Source organism: Micropterus salmoides, unplaced genomic scaffold, assembly GCF_014851395.1.
Source record: "Micropterus salmoides isolate LMB-PRFRI ecotype aquatic unplaced genomic scaffold, ASM1485139v1 Ms_hic_scaffold_9, whole genome shotgun sequence".
In the NCBI taxonomy this organism is placed as follows: Eukaryota; Metazoa; Chordata; class Actinopteri; order Centrarchiformes; family Centrarchidae; genus Micropterus; species Micropterus salmoides.
The window spans coordinates 25,334,664-25,351,029 of NW_024044681.1; the positions used below are offsets into that span (position 1 = coordinate 25,334,664).

The 16,366-nt window shown below is 39.1% G+C and overlaps 1 protein-coding gene across 2 annotated transcripts in view; it reads right to left on the reverse strand.

The window, feature by feature from the left end:
* Nucleotides 1–16,063, reverse strand: part of zbtb20 (zinc finger and BTB domain containing 20) — a 32,839-nt gene extending 16,776 nt beyond the window's left edge. Inside the window, exons 1-2 of one of the 2 annotated variants that reach the window (XM_038707987.1) lie at nt 15,849–16,063; nt 486–625 (exon numbers count right to left, since the gene is read on the reverse strand). The gene's annotated coding sequence lies outside the window, so the exon portion shown is untranslated. Of the gene's footprint in view, nt 1–485; nt 631–15,848 lie in introns of both variants that reach the window. The other variant, XM_038707986.1, reaches the window with a different exon arrangement.
* Nucleotides 16,064–16,366: the final 303 nt, after the last annotated feature.

Genomic DNA, 16,366 nt, shown 5'->3' on the forward strand with positions numbered 1-16,366 from the left:
TTAAGTAAGGCAGTCGACCTTGTTTGAATGCTTATTAAACACAGCACTATTCTCACAAAGAAACTGTTCTCATTTTGATATTGGAAACTGTAAAAATCCATGTCAAATTTTTTTTTGATAATTGTTTACACTGTCTGTCAATGAATAACAAATCAGAATATATATATATATATATATATATATATATATATATATATATATTCTGATTAAATGTCAGAAAACACACCTTACTTAACTACTGTATTTATATAAAAAACCTTGACCATGTGGAGAAATGCTTTATAATTTGGATGAACAGTGGTAATAGCAATAAAACCATATTTGATTTGATTATCCAAGTGAAGCACAATTGAGCTAAAATGCACAGCAGAAGCAGTGCAACAGTGTTAGCACAAAGTATTAATACTTATTTCCAGCAAAGTTATTTCTAACTCAAATGTAAAAAGAAAAAACATTAAAAAACGTAGTAGCAGTCCAGTACTCACAGTTAGATGACGTTTTGTTCCGAAGATGCTTGTGTGGCTGGTGATGAAGTGCGGGTCAAGCTTCAGTTTGCTGGTGGAGATGGCTGATCAGAGGCCAGGTGCTAGGCAAGGCTGTCAGTCCTCTCTGTCCAAATCATGTGCTGCTCTGCCACAGCGTTTGGAGGGGGAGAAAAAAAAGACAAAGACAAATCTTAATGCCACATACTGCCTCGTCGATATTGCCACTCCCTTAATGAACCCGGAGCCACAGGAACACAAGAATCTGACACGCTGCAACAGATGTGTGAAGAGTTTTCAAAGGAAGACGAATGGACGTTCCTTTGCGCGCATGACCACCAATTACAAATCAAGGTTGAAAATAATATTTGTATTAGAGCCACTTCTTCTCTCAGCAGTTATCTGAGCTGATGGCCAACAAAACCACACCCATCCCAAAAAAAAAATCAAAATTCCTTGTAAATTTCTGCAGATTAAATATTTTTGAAAAGCTCTCAGTCATACTCATCAAAAAGTGTGTGTGTGTGTGTGTGTGTGTGTGTGTGTGTGTGTGTGTGTGTGTGTATACATGCTTGTGCCCTTTTCATTTTCAAAGACAAATATCCAACCGAAGACAATATCTAATACAGACATAGAGCGAACATTAGAGGTTAATAATAGAAAAGAGTCCAATATTAAACACACAAGGCATTCATTGAAAAACACAAGAAAGGCATTCAACAACATTAAGCATGTGATGAGCTGGTTTGGTGATGCAAAAAAAGACACAATTGCTCTTATACTGTACACACACACATTAGTATACAAAAGTTTGCAAACTGGACATAAAATGACATAAATCCAACCACATTATAGTCACATACTCCTGGTATATTTAAGGTCAGACAGACTGAAAAAATGCATTGAACCAATGCAAAATGCCGTTACAGTTTCTCTCTTTATTACCACCACACTGGTCAAAGTGCCTTCAAATACTTCACCCAATAAAGCTTTAAAAGTATCTTGGAAATGCCTGTTCCTGTTGAGATATGAATATTTTTCATTATGGATCATAATTACAAGTGTGATTTGACACTCTTAAACATTTTTTTTGTAAAACGTCTAGTAGCTGTCACACTGGCTACAACACGAACACCAAGTGTTCTCTGTAAAACGCCAGCAACTACAGTGTGTTGCTGAATGAATAGAACGGGGCTGGGATTTGACCAGACCTGCACGTTAATTTTGATTCGTATTATTCTTTTACAAATCTCAAGTGCTTTCAAAGAACATGGTTACGGCTTTGAGACTTTGAGGTAATTAAAAATCGATTTTAAGCAAGTAACCTCTGTATTTTTTCCACATACTCTGGTGGAAGAAGAAGGGTCATCTGCTGTACCAAGGTAACAGAAAGATATGAGACCATAAATAAGCCTCCAAAATGGTCAAATAAGATTAGGATTTTATGTGTAGTTTAGTATGGAAAAGCAGAATATCTGGGAGAAAACCAGAGTTGAGGGGTTAAAGTGTAATAACGGAAATAGTTGTGTTCACAGACTGCTTTGTGTCCACAGGCCTCACTTTAGGAAGGACTGCGGGCAGCGAGACATGTGCTTGTTTTCTTGAAATGTCCTTGTCAACTAACAAATTAGCTGATTTGATATAGACAAGTGAAAGCGTGTTTAGCAGCTGAGGGTGATCACTCGATACTGAGACGGATCATTCTTTGGCACTAAAATGTGCACACACACACTGGTTTGTTCCTCCGCCTTGATCCGGACAGAAAATATATTTTACAATTAAATCCTTAACCGCTATATCTACAATTAAACTTGAACCATTTTCTCTAACCTTAGCTGTAAACATAACTCTGACAGTGACCTAACCCCCCCACCAAATAATCTCTTCAGACCTTTCATTATGGATGTCAATATAAGACTGAATCCCTAAAATCTGCCATTTCTACAGGTCAGCCTTGAGTTTTTGGTAGGGTTGTTATTTTGGTAGTATGCGTTAATCTACATCTATGTATCATGCATAATGTATGTGTATGTATGTATGTATGTATGTATATGTATTCACGTATGTATGTATGTATGTATGTATATGTATTCACGTATGTATGTATGTATGTATGTATGTATGTATGTATGTATGTATGTATGTATGTATGTATGTATATGTATTCATGTATGTATGTATGTATGTATGTATGCATGTATATGTGCATTTGCACATATGTGTCCTCACCTATATGTGCAGCACTTCGTAACTTTCTATTTTTGAAGGCACTATATAAATGAAATTATTATTATTATGTTTTAACACCTAACTTCAAAACCAGATCTAATCTAAACCATAAACCCAACTGTAGGTGTAACCTAACCGCTGTCACTGGAATTATTCAGAATTGACATAGTCAAAGTGAAAGCAAAAAGTCATCATTTATAGCCTTCTCTTTAACGTACTACACACACACGCACACACACACACGTGCCAAAAGGCGTGAATCCATTACAGTGGCAAATATTTGACTTTTTTTTTCTTTTCCAGCAGGGGTTAGCTTAGCTTCAGATGTAACTGTATTCTGACGCCACGGGCCTTATTTTTTCATGGCTACTTTTAGACAATGCAAACATATATGTTCCCTCGCCGGCTTCCCTCACCCATCCAGACATGTAAATCCACCTGCCTAAGGGGTAAAGTGAGGTGAATGCTGGCAACAAAGGAGCAGGCCAAGGGAAGCAGGCTTCAGTTGCCCAGACTGCCACTCACAACAGTGATTCCATTTTAGCCGTGACACAGTGGGTGAGCAGCAGCCACTGCCTACCTGCAGTGAATTCTAATCAGCCCAGGGGTCTGTCTCCCTCCCTCCCTCCCTCCTGTACCCTGCCTTGGACTAAAGGGGCTGATGATCCTTCAAAATTAATTAGATCCTTGTAGGAGGCGGCCATTTTCTTTCACTTCCTAAAGCTCCAACAAAAAGCAAATTTTTGAATTAAACTAAATTTGGGGTGTGTGTTTTCCCTCTTCACATCTCTTTCTCTGTGCGTCTCTACCTGTTTCCTGTTTCATCACGCTGAAACTCTCTCGCTGTCTTTTCTTCCATCTGTCTGTCTCTCTGTCTGTCTGTCTGTTCCCCCTCCTCTTCCTCCCTCCCTACGAACCTTCCCCAACACCCTCCGCCTCTCTCTGGCTGCCTCCATGCTCCCAGCTCTGTGTCTGCCTCTGTGGAGTTTGCTGTCAATAAATCCCCAGAGGTCAGTTTGTCTGCTGGAAATCAGACACAATGCTTCAGACCGCCAATGCAATGCATGCTCTGCTGCTGCCGCCACAACAAAGACTGAGGAGGGGAGGAGAGTGGGGGAGAGAGAGAAGGGGGGTGGGGGGGATGAAAAAAAGAATTAAGACAGGGAGATGAGGGCTGCAACTTCACCAGCCAGACTCCAGGTTAATCAGCTGCCTGTATTAGGTGGCAAGCTCATGAAATACACTGCATCGAATTGGACATTAGTTAATCAAGGGGGTGCTCTGTGGTGGTGTGTGTGAGGAGGAGGAGTGTGGGGGGGGGTAAAATGGTGAGGATGGGGGATGGGGTTGAGAACAGACATAAGAGGCGTGCTTATGAAAGGAGCAGTATCAGCCATGTGAATAACATACATCCAGAATATGCAAATACTGCTTACAACACACACTACAAGCATACATTCAAGGCCCTTGATACATTTAAATCCAGAGACAAAAGGGTCACAGGCATTGTGAAAAGCTCATGTCCATGGGCATACAACATCTCCATGAATCTGATGCAGATTTGCACTTATCAAGAGTGTTTTGTGTTACACCTAATTAATAGTAATTTATGAGTTTGTTTGAAACCTCTACTGCGTAACAATCACTGTCCAACATTGTAATTATTAATTTCAATCATCCATTTAGGCCAAGTGCATTAGCATATAAACTACCAGAAAGCATGCTCTAATAGTATGGTTTGGATGTGTGATCTAATATAATTTAGTACACAATGTAAACGTGTAGCGAGCACACTGGGAAATTTTAAGCAAATAACCTTGTGATGAAGTGTTGATGTGATGATAATTGAAGGTGTGTTCGATAAAGAAACAGTGTGTTCATTTCACTCCTCTGACAAAACAATATACAGCTGTAACTGTAATCAGTCAACATCTCAAACTATTCTGAAAAAGAAAAAGAAATTAAATCAAACCTCAGCTAATGCTATTGTGTCTTGGCTCCCTTTGATCAGCACAATTAAAAATTATTCTTTTAGGTAACTGAATATTCATCTACGCCCAACAATGTTGTGTTGGCTGATTAAATCGGAGTAATTTAGAGTGCCGGGTCTCTTATTACATTTGAGTGTTCGTCTATGACGTTGTGAAGCCATTAACAGGTAAGGTAACTAATGCACCTAAATCACACACACTTCAGGAGAAGCGGCAGAAAAACACCTCACAAGTCTCAAGATTTAATTGATTTGCCTTTATAGCAATAACTGAAAATCATCAACAAGCACACGTAGGCTGTTGACAAGTTGAGCCAACATTTTTTTTTTATTTCTCCTTCTCCCTTGACTGAAATTGCACGGTGTAACATAACATCACCAATGAGATATTTATCTAAATGTCTGATGATAATTACAACATGTATGAATTACATTTTGAACCGACAATTATAACATGAAACGTCTTCCTGAACTTTGAACTTGCTGTTCACCTACAACATAGATTTAGGACTGGTGATACTTCTTTCACAACCACAGTTTCGATTTCAAGCTCAATCTAAGTAATGACAGAGTGCCAGTGTAATGTTATGGCCACTGCTCAATTGAGTAACTGTATTATGGTCATGAGTTTATGTGCATCATACTCTTAATGGACCCCTGAATTTAACTCGTTCGTTGTGTTCGTTAGTTCCACTAAAATGTCTCAAATAGCACAGCAGATCAATGTGATAAAACATTCAGTCCAACAAGCCATTCAAATGTGACAGGATGTGCGGCTTTCAAATAAATTACTCAAGCAAGCAAATAACAACACGCACTACAAGTAGTGTAAAGGACAGTTAAAGTCTTTTTTTGACAGGACAGCTTGTTCAACTTCGTCATTTTCTGTCAAAAACACACCCACTACCACCCGTTATCCATAGCAGATCCTTTGTCCACTTACAGATGGGAGGATAATCTAATTCTAATATACTTTTTTTCAACACAATATCTACAAAAACGTTCACAAATTCATGCTATCAGTAAACATCCCATGCTGTGTTTTATGAACTTTCCTAAAAGAGCACAGAGGGAGAAAAGCCACTGTTGGCTTATGGCCATTACAATTATGAAGACAGTATCTCTCTCATTTTGGTGGTGGAAAGGACGCTTTAAAGAAATCTCTCAGACTTGGCAAATGGCTGTGCTTTTGTTAATGAGCATTTGACCAAAAAGAACCATCTGACTACTCATATGATAGTCTCCAAAACACCTTTAACCCCCGAAGCAGATAATGCTAAATTCAAGAGTTATCATTTAGGCACAAGTGTCCACAGCAACTGCCTCTCTACAGCTACTACACACGTCGAGGACATTTTGCCTCTCCAAAAAAAGGGCCTCACGGGCCATTAAGAGATCTTCATGAACCCACAAAGATGCTCATATAGGACTTCTCTGTCTATTACCAGAGTATCATGATAAAGGGTAGCTAATTAATTCTCTTTGGCAAGAAATATCATACAAACTACTCATATGTCTCTATGCCTGGATGGTACGTAAGCAAGCAAGATCTCAACAAGTGGACTGCGTAGTATAGAGGGCCTGTAGCACCTTTATATCTCTGAAAGAAAACAAAGTATCTCTTGATTTTATGTCCTTGGGAGATAAACCAGGAAAAAGATGCTTTGTGCTGAATTATGAGAGGATAGTGTAAGACCTCTGTTAACAAGCATGCAGCTCCTACACTGTAAGGAGCTCTGCCTGTGTATACTATGTTTGTCACTAGAGAGACCAAACAGAATGAAGCCACACTCTTACACATACAGTATTTAGAGGTAGTTCAGGAAACAAAACCAGAAATGGTGCTCTTGCATAAGGTTTCATATACAACTCTCCCTGGGTAAAAATAAGGGTGCTCTTACACACAAATGTGGTCAAACAGCATAGTGTCTCAAATTACTGAATTGTGGTAAGGTGGTTATGATATTCATTCAGATGTAATGGTTATACACTGTAGGTGATGATACTTGGGATCTTAATTACATTCAAATGTGATATTTTGAGTTATTTAAAAAAAAAAGATTTAACAACGAACCATTTCCTTAATCATTTCGCCATATTTCAATGTGAATGACTAGTGACCTCAGAAGTTCTGTACCATGTGTTTCACCAACAGCTGCACGAGGGTGCACGAGCCAGTGCCGAGGTGGTCCAGCACAAAGCTGAACTTTCACAAATGCATGAGGGTGCTTTAAGCAGTTCAGCACAACCCTGCACTTTCTGCTAGCTGGCCTGTGCTTCAAGGGTCAGCAAGCTAGCCTCTCTCCAAGAATCTGGCAAGCTCAACACTTGCCATTTAAAAGTGTTCACCAGTTTATTAAAATGACGCGCTGCAAAACTGTTAACATGCTGCATATTAACAACATGGACACAAAGGAAACGGTGAAAATGGACTTTGCAGAAATGTTTTATGATGTTACATATTTCTTCAACCTTCGGGCTGAGCTAAAACTGAGTCATTATTCAGGTAAACTAACGATATCTGTCTTCAACTACAGATTTAGTTCACTGAATTAGATATTAAATTCAGATGACTTAATAAAAATATTCTGTGCTTATTTGGAGCCTTATCCATGTTAGCACTTTTTAGTGTATTTATAGTTTGGCAAGCTGTTGTGCTGTAATTACAGATTATATATGTCTCATCAGCTCATTTGACATATGACCCATCTAAAAGTGTAATGCTGACACACTGAAACACAGTCAACCACGAGTGCCCTATACACACTTTCACCAAGTACTGGCACCTCTGGTCCAGTAGTCTACAGGCTAGGTGAGATAGTTACATATTATGACTTAAACATACCACAGTATAGTTTGAAATTAACAAAGGTTGGCACAGTGATAAGATTTTCTGTTAATCCATTGGGGAGGGAGTGTAATCTAACCACATTAGGGAACTTTATCCATAAAATACTGTGTTGCAAGACACATTTGTTATGAAAGCCAACTACAGAATTTCACAAGAAATGAGAGAAATCTCAAGATTCGCCCCCTTTCAGAAACAAATGTCAATGGCATTCTATTAAAGACAAACTCAAAAAGAAGTATGAAGAAATTTGAGCTGAATGACGAAGCTGTTTTAATAAGAAGTCATCTATAGATAGTATCAGCTAACATGTATTAACAGGTGGAGTCATTTCGCAAAACCAACTCTATCTAAACTGCCACTGTTTACACACATCTTTAGAGAAAACTATACATTTACTAACTCTAACCAACACCGGACCTAAAAACTGATAACAAGAGGTGGACATATATAAAGTTACAATCATTTATGTAAACTCCAACTTATAATATGTAACACTGCATTTGAGCTTCATGTGAGCCACATTCATCAATACTGAATCAGCCAGAGCGTTCATTATGCGTTGGTGTAATACTTGCATCAGAAAAACAGTAGAATGGTATGTCAAAATGTTAACCAACATTTTCAACATGACACTCCGGTAAATTACTTTTTTTAAATTTTTATTTGAGGCTGTGCTTTGTGCTTCGTTGTGTGAAATTCTGTTGTAAATTAGTTTTGCAAGCACGTTTTCTTGTAACCTCTTTTTATCAACCACCAAGCTTAGGAATGACTGCAGGGAAAGTCTATGTTACAGCCACCAGTTGGTGTGGCTATACTAGTTGTATAGCACATTAGTTCACATAACCACGTATTATCACTGATCACATATTATACCTTTCTCTGTTGCAAAGATGGAACAGAGGAAGCTACTACATGCTCTACATGCATTTTTAGCAATTCATACACTCCCTATTTAGGTAGTCTTCTCTGATCTGTTCTATGTACAGAAAGCAGAGTCTCTCACAGCACAAAGCTTAGAGATAACATGACCCCCTTATGATAATCATCTGGCCTCTTGGCCTCACTAATGCACACGAGTTGTTGGTCAGTGTGTTCTGTTTAAATGTCGCAGAATTATTATCTTTGATGGTAACAATCTATAGCTCATAAGCTCTAGGGTGTAATCTAAGCTCATCAGCTGTTTCTGGTAACATTACTATAAAAATCATGCCACATTGCTGTGAGTATTTTCAGGTCCTATTATAAATGTGCTACTTCTAAGTCATTTGTAGTGTCATGGGTAGACAGAGAGGATGGTTTACGCTTTCTTTTGATGAAGATTTTGCACTCATCTTTATGCAACAGAGGGTTTTATGATAAGTAAATCTAATAGCATACCTTTAATGACTAGGTCCTGTTACCTCTGTGAATGTGTTTGTATGTGTGTTAGCCCAGTGACCTACCCAGGGTGTTGCCCTACCTTGCTCTAAATGCATGTTGGGATACGCTGAACTGACCCTGAACAGGCGTAAGAATGGCAAAGGACTGAGTGAATGAAATAATGTTGACATACTAGCCAGCAGCAGAGCCTACTGCAGTCAAAGGCCATGAAAGACATTTTGTCTAAGCTGCATTCATGTCGGTTCACCTATTCATAGAAATTGTAAAAGAAAACCAAGCTTAATGTTAGTTTACATAGCAGCTGCTGCGATGTATTTTATTCTAACTTCTCTATTAAGTAAAAAACACTCTGCCACTGCTGACAACTATTACACTGGTGTTCGAACCGCAGAAACATCTCATGGAGCCTGACACATGGACTGCATCTGTTCTGAAAATGTAATGCAGGTGTTACAAGAGTTGATGCTACCAGAATGATCACACTGAGCTTTTTCTTTATCATTTATAAATGTCAAACAAGCCCAGCAACTTTGATTAAACTAGAAATTTGTTCTGGCATTTGTTTGTTGTTGAACAGGTTACACATGCTTTTACTTTATCACGTGGACCAACTGCTGTAAACCAGTGTAAGAAGATAAAACATTCATTTCCTAGTTGTTAGCCAAATCCAAATTAATAATGATTTCAAGCTTCTTGAAGGAGTCTATTTTGAAATCTGTCTCTATCAAGGTCATTTTCAGGGCAATAAACAATGTAGACAGTATCAGAGCAGGTATTCCTTTCATTTTCATGATAAAAAATTAAAATTCAGAAAGAAAATTCTTTGACAAGGAATTTTCTTTCAAAAGACAAAATGTCTGACAGTGATTTCCTGCAGCTGCATATCAGAAAAAAAGACTCACTCAATAAAAAAAATAAAATAAATTACAGCTTTAGATTCTGTGGAAATACTTTACCTTTCCAACAATCTTCATTTTGTGATAAAACCGAAACACAAATACTATTGTGTAAATAATTCCCCCTAAGTTTACCCATTGCACAGTGCATACCGATGTACCTTGAGAAAGACTGTGCACAACATTTTGGCTGCTGTGAGTGCTGTTTACTGGCACGAGGCTTAAAAAGTCTTTCTGTAGCCAAGATAGAAGCAGAGAATACACAGAACTCATTCTCTGTAAAATAGTTTAAAAAGTTACTGAGGACTCTGTTACTTTTTTATTGTGTTAAAACCTCTTTAGATACCTTTGCCCTTCAACTAGGCTGTGATCTCACCATGACTTGTAGAAAACCATATGGGTAGCAGGGTGAACTGAGGACACACATGCACCTGGCAAACATACAACTTTGCTATTAGAATCCAGGATACATTTTTCACATGAGTTGAATGCCTGGGCCTGCCGTGTGTTTACAGACACGTTTAAATGCTTGTTTCTGTCATGCTGTCAGGGTTATATAGGATTCCAGCATACATATAAAAACAAGTTGCAGTTTTCATTTAGATTTTTACCAGCACAAATCTTTTGTACTTGTTGTAAAATGACAAACAGCTGACTTTGAAAGCTTCAAACCAGCAGTGCAAACGTAAAGAAGCATGAATCAAGAGTCTGTTAGTAATTTTTGCAAAGGTAAGGGAAACACACAGTCCCATCCAAAACTGTATTGTGTTTGTACTGTATATACTGTATGTATAAAACAACAACAGTATATATAGAGAGATCATTTTAAAAAACTGACAGTTGAAAATGGATGGATTTTAATTTAAATAAAACAGATCTTTAACATCATGAAAACATTTTCAACCATTATAATAACAATACTATACAGTCTATTTGTTCTTGTGCTGTATAGAGTGTATTTGTAAACATTAAAGTCACAACAGGCTTATCCTGGGGGCAACACTTATATTCATTTTATATTCATTTATATATTTTCGAAATATGAAATATGAAACACACCATCCTAAAACAATGCCGAAATTACCATTAAGCTATCTGAGAACTGAGGATATTAACTGCGTTTCGAAAACTTTATACATTTTTAGAACGGAACAAAAGCTTCCTGACAACAGCATGGCACATTCGCAAATACTTATTCACTCTCAATGTGTGCTTTCATTACGCATTCCTGTGATACTTGCAGGGAGGGGAGATTCCAAAACAAAAGTCCTTTGAAAACTGAAAAACATGCCTTAAAAGTTTTCTACATGCTGCATGCTCTGAAAGTCATTGGGGTTTTTAGTGAAATTCAGTTTTATAGAAGTCTTTTTCATGCTCAGTCTTTTAGATTCTGCAATGTAATAACAGGGGGAGTATCTCAAAAATTCCTGCTCAATCAATTGATAAATTGAACCAGTCTACACAAATGTGAAGTATACCTGTCATGAAAGTCTTCTTTAAGCGCTATAATGTGTTGTTGCAAAATATAAACCTAGTTTGTTCCATAATATTTTAATATTTTTATCCTGGCAAAATGGTCACCTCAACAATAAACAAGATATGTGTTGCCTCCCCCTTAAACAAGGCATATTATTTTCCATCCTTTCCTTATAGCTGGAAGGAAATCACCTTACCTCATCGTAACAGCATTCTGTGTTGCATAATACAGCTTAAATGGAAATTCTCTCCTTAATTAAAAAGGCAAACTGTACAGATTCTCAATAGGTTTTGCAATTATGTTATTAGGATTTTCAAGAGTAAAAAGAATAATAATATCATGTGAAGAGAAGCATGTTATGTGTGAAAAAGGTGCTTTGTGGGTAGAAGGATCCAAGCCAGTTAGCCAGGAGGCAGCTAACCTGCCAATAATTCCTAGTTTGCAACAAATCCATTTATGCTAACAATCCACCCAGGTAGAGTTAGCCAGGAGTCACTAATTTGGTGATATTTTACTATGATCGATAGATATGAAGAAAATAAATAAGTATGACATGTTTGATATAATGTGAGAGTTCCTAGAGGTGTCTCAGTTTTTAAGGTTGCCATGGTAACTGGGGACTCAAATGCAGTATTAAATTTGCGATTGCTGTAAAACAGCAGTGTTGGTGAGCAACTTTATGTGTTAGTCCTACACAAAACCAAATCATTCAGCTTAAAGTCTATTAAAGGCTTAAAGGCTATTCTGTAGTTAATTATAAGACTTACCATTAACTTTAAGATGTGCACCTGAAAACAGTCTCAGTTGGCAATCACATCAAAGATTAGTTTTGCTCCATGAGGGAATATTCTTCTAACGAGTATTATACAGGAACAAAAAGGGGGGGAAAGGATAAACACTGTCTGAGACAAAAAGGCCAAGCAGTTAACAAGCACTGTGACATTCTGGATGCAATCCACAAAGTGCCTCGTTATATCGATGGATCTCTACTGCATTCCCAAAATGGCTGCCAAATATGTTCAACTGGGGTAGACAAAGTGCCAGGATGGACTCAAGTGCATATTTTTAAGTCAATTGTCTATGGTAAAATGCCCTACTTGGAATTATATATCATAATACTAATTTTACTTCATCTTGCTCAATGCAAAGATTTATTATAAGATAGATGATTTTATAATGAAAATGCCAAAAGTGCATTTGTTTAAATTTGCGACCAAATTTACACGTTCTACATTTTAATTTTACGTTAAAATAAAATAAATATTTTACTAAGCAACATACATTGGAAAATAAACAGCATGATTCAGTGGACTGAGGTGAATTCCACCCATCACCAATATTACATCCTCTCCCCACCTCTCCCGTCCTTTCCACTACATATTGGCCAACAAACCACCAAAGACTAAAAATCTTTTCAACAAAATATATTTATACAGAATATTGAACATATATTTATACATTTAGTTATGTAGGTTATGGGCCACCAGGATTACCTGGTAAAAGCCTGGAGAAGATGGCTGGATGGTGTGGGAATAACAACCAGAAATGTGGCATTGCGGAGGCTTCAGAGAGATATCTCTATCTTGTCTGTTTGGCCAGCAGTGCCTTTGCTGTGCTTAAAAATTATTTGGAATACTGACCTGCCATCTGTGTGCATGTACAGTACAAGATGATTGTTTTTCTTGTTATATGTCTCTTCCAAAAGAATCACTCATTACATTAGTACAGCATGGTATCCTTACACGTTTTCACTTGAGTAAACCCAAATAATCAGGTGGGAGAAAATGTGCGAAAGATATCAGCAATCAGTTTGTTGGTCAATAATAACTAGCTGAATGTGAAGAGAGGGTGACAAGCTGCAGAGGACGAGTGAAGGATGGTGAAGCCAAAAGAAAATTGGGATTGATTGCTAAGTGTGGATAAGCTGAACACCTCTCTCGCCGCTTTGCCTTCTTCTGAGAAGGTCTACAGTTAATCTGCTGGGTCTCCTTCATATAATAATGAGTTTCCTTGGTCTGCAGACATGCTCTTAAATATTCATTAGTCATGGGTGGGTTTTAGCCGTGACACAGAAAGCGGGCAAATGGCAATGGCTCAAACACTGTGAATATTAATGTACATGTGGAATATATACATATAAATAGTCATTAGTGACTTAACTGAGATGAAACTGGGCACCTGATACTCTGGACTACAAACACTCTCAAGGCACATAATGGCTGTCTCTCTTTCAGCAGCTACTGTACACCTCTGTGCTGATAAAATGAGAGTTTCTGACATCAAGCCGTGGTGAGAGCTCACTTACACACAAGACAAGTACCCTCCAGTTCATCAAACAATAAAATGTCCAAAAATCCACGGTATTAAGTTTATGTAGAGTTTCTGGTCAGATGGAGAGCATTCCATCCACTGTACTCCTAGTGACAATATAAATTTCACTTTACTCACCCACAAGCAGCCTGTCAATCAATATATTCCAGTTCATTGGACAGATATATAATTATGCCCAGCTGAAATCTTACATCAGAGTGAAATGTTGCATTTCTGCTACACCGGGCTGCACGCTCAGCTCTCTGGTCTCCAAATGTGTCCATTCAGAAAACAAATCATCCAGTGCAGCCATCAATTACATAACCAAGCCTATAGGATTGCAGCCCATTTTACGTTGTGTGGAAACATATTCTGAATGAAAGCGGGGGAGAGGAAGTGATCACAACAGAAGTGCAAAGGGATGCACAGTTATGTGGTTAAAAAAAAAACCACACACACAGCCAGGTGCACACATCCACAGACCGTGTCTGCGCTGGAGGAAGCTGGACGCAGCAGCGCTCTTGTGGAGCCTCCTCTGTGTCAAACCCGGGACTGGCCCTCTTGTTTGTGTCTACTCGCATCTTCACACGGCAAACAGCCTTAGTGACCACACCAGAACCCACCTCTGACATGACTAATGTGCTGACGCAAAGCTGTATACCTGCGCACAACTTCTGTGCTATAGGCGAGCCTGTGCCTATTCATCCGACACAGAACGTGTTGTACTGTAGAAACTAACAGTGGCGCTTCTGACAGACACAAGAACGTAATGTATTACTCTCTTTATCTGACAGCCCAGCGCTTTGGGACAACACGCGCGCGCGCGCGCACATGATCGCGCACAAATAGATGGAGCTCCGACGAATAAGACTGACATGTTGCTCCGGCTCAACTCCCCATGGCCCTTTCACTGAATTTGGGAGAGTTGTCGCTCCATGTATTTTTACATTACGCCAATACTGAGCATATACACAGATTTTTAACTTTCTCCAAGAGGTGAAGTGCCTCTGTGCTGCCATCCGATAAGCAAGAGCAAAGGAATCACGAGTTGTCCATGAATATTTTGCAACAAAATGTCTCAAACGGCACGCAGGAAGCGTCTCTTGCAACTTTAATTACACCAGAGCATGGCCCCAGATCTAGGCCAGCCTTTGCCAAAAAACATCCTCACATCGCAAACATTTTCAGACACTGTAGGCTGCGAGTAAAGCGGATTGCGACAATTAAAGTGACCATTCATTTTTTAGAGAAACACAAAATCCAGATCCAGAGTCCCACTGGATCTAGTTCTGATTTATGTCAGAAACTGAACCTGCACTATTGTTTTACTTTCACACAATATTAGCCAGCCTCCCTCCGCCCGCTTAACATATTTTAATGTAACCCCATCTCATAAACGCCACGCCGTATTGATATTAATTCATAAAAAATGTAGGCTAGACATCTGTCTGAGTATAAGCGCCATATGAGCCGCTGCTATAATGGTGTTATTCAGACATCGGAACCATTTTCCCGGCAAGTTAAACAAATTGAAACGTATTTAAGGCATACATTTCTAGTGAGGCTATATTTTAGTGGTTAATAAGGAAACGCGTTTCCTCTGATTCAAATGACTGACCTAAAAGCCAAATGCGCACGTCGGCTGCCACAGTTGTTCCGGGCTCACAGTGTGTAAAATGTGAACAAGCAGCCTGCGAGGATCGCGGAGGCTTTGGCTGACTGTGAGAAACAGACCTGTGAACACAGTTTGAGCCAAAGTATTGTACTTAAGTGTCCCCTTCCCGGCTCAGGGGCAAATCCGAAAGAGAAGGGCTAAAGGTAAAGGGGGCATGCTGAGAATAATGACAGATGGGAAACTTGCGTCATGCCAGGGCAGCGCGTTTTTCTAGTCGAATATAAACGGACAACAAAACCCCCCTGGCTGCCAAAACTGAGCTCCCTAACATGAGGGGCTCGTTGCACTTCATCTTGTACGCTGCCGTCACATTTATTAGATGTCTGTGATCCTCTAAAGAATGAAGTTTCCGATTATGTAGAGCGTAATATTTGGTTGGTAAAGCCAGCCACAACTACGTGGAAGTCAGTGGTAGGCTATTTCATGCATATCACCCTACAGACAACGAGCATGTTTTAATCTCTTGTATAGGAAATTCCTCTTATTTCTCCCCTGTAATAATAGTGGTATACATATTGTAAAGACCCATCCCTTTTCCTACTTTTCTCAATTTCTTACCTGCACTTCGAAGCTCGTTCAAAAAGTGGCGATAGCGTTTCCACGGCTCCCCCTGTTTTCCCCCGATGAAGCGCGTATAGTTTGCTTTTTTTAATATGTTCCTTTACTTTGTTTCATTTCTCACTTCCATCTTCTTTTCATCTCATCAATAAACACACGCTGCAGCCTACCTTCATAGAGCAGCTCGGTTCAAGTGTGCCCTCCCATTTTTTAACTATACATCGAGCACTTTGAAGGGTGGTGGAGGGGGGTGGGGGGAGGGGGGCAAGCAGGCAGGCAGGCACGCCTTTTCACTTAAAGCTGCTATTGGAAGAACGGTGCACTGTCTTGGGTTGGATCAGAAATCTGTCAACATTGTTGTGCCCCAATCGCAGGGAGCACAGTGGGACGGTGAAACAGGCTCCATTATGGCTCTCTGGAAGTGGTGGGAGTTATAGTAATAGTAGTTGTAGTAGTAGTGTTCCTCCTACTCGAGGTGTTTAAGTTTGCCCCTGCCTGAGCAGCATCACGGCAGTTTT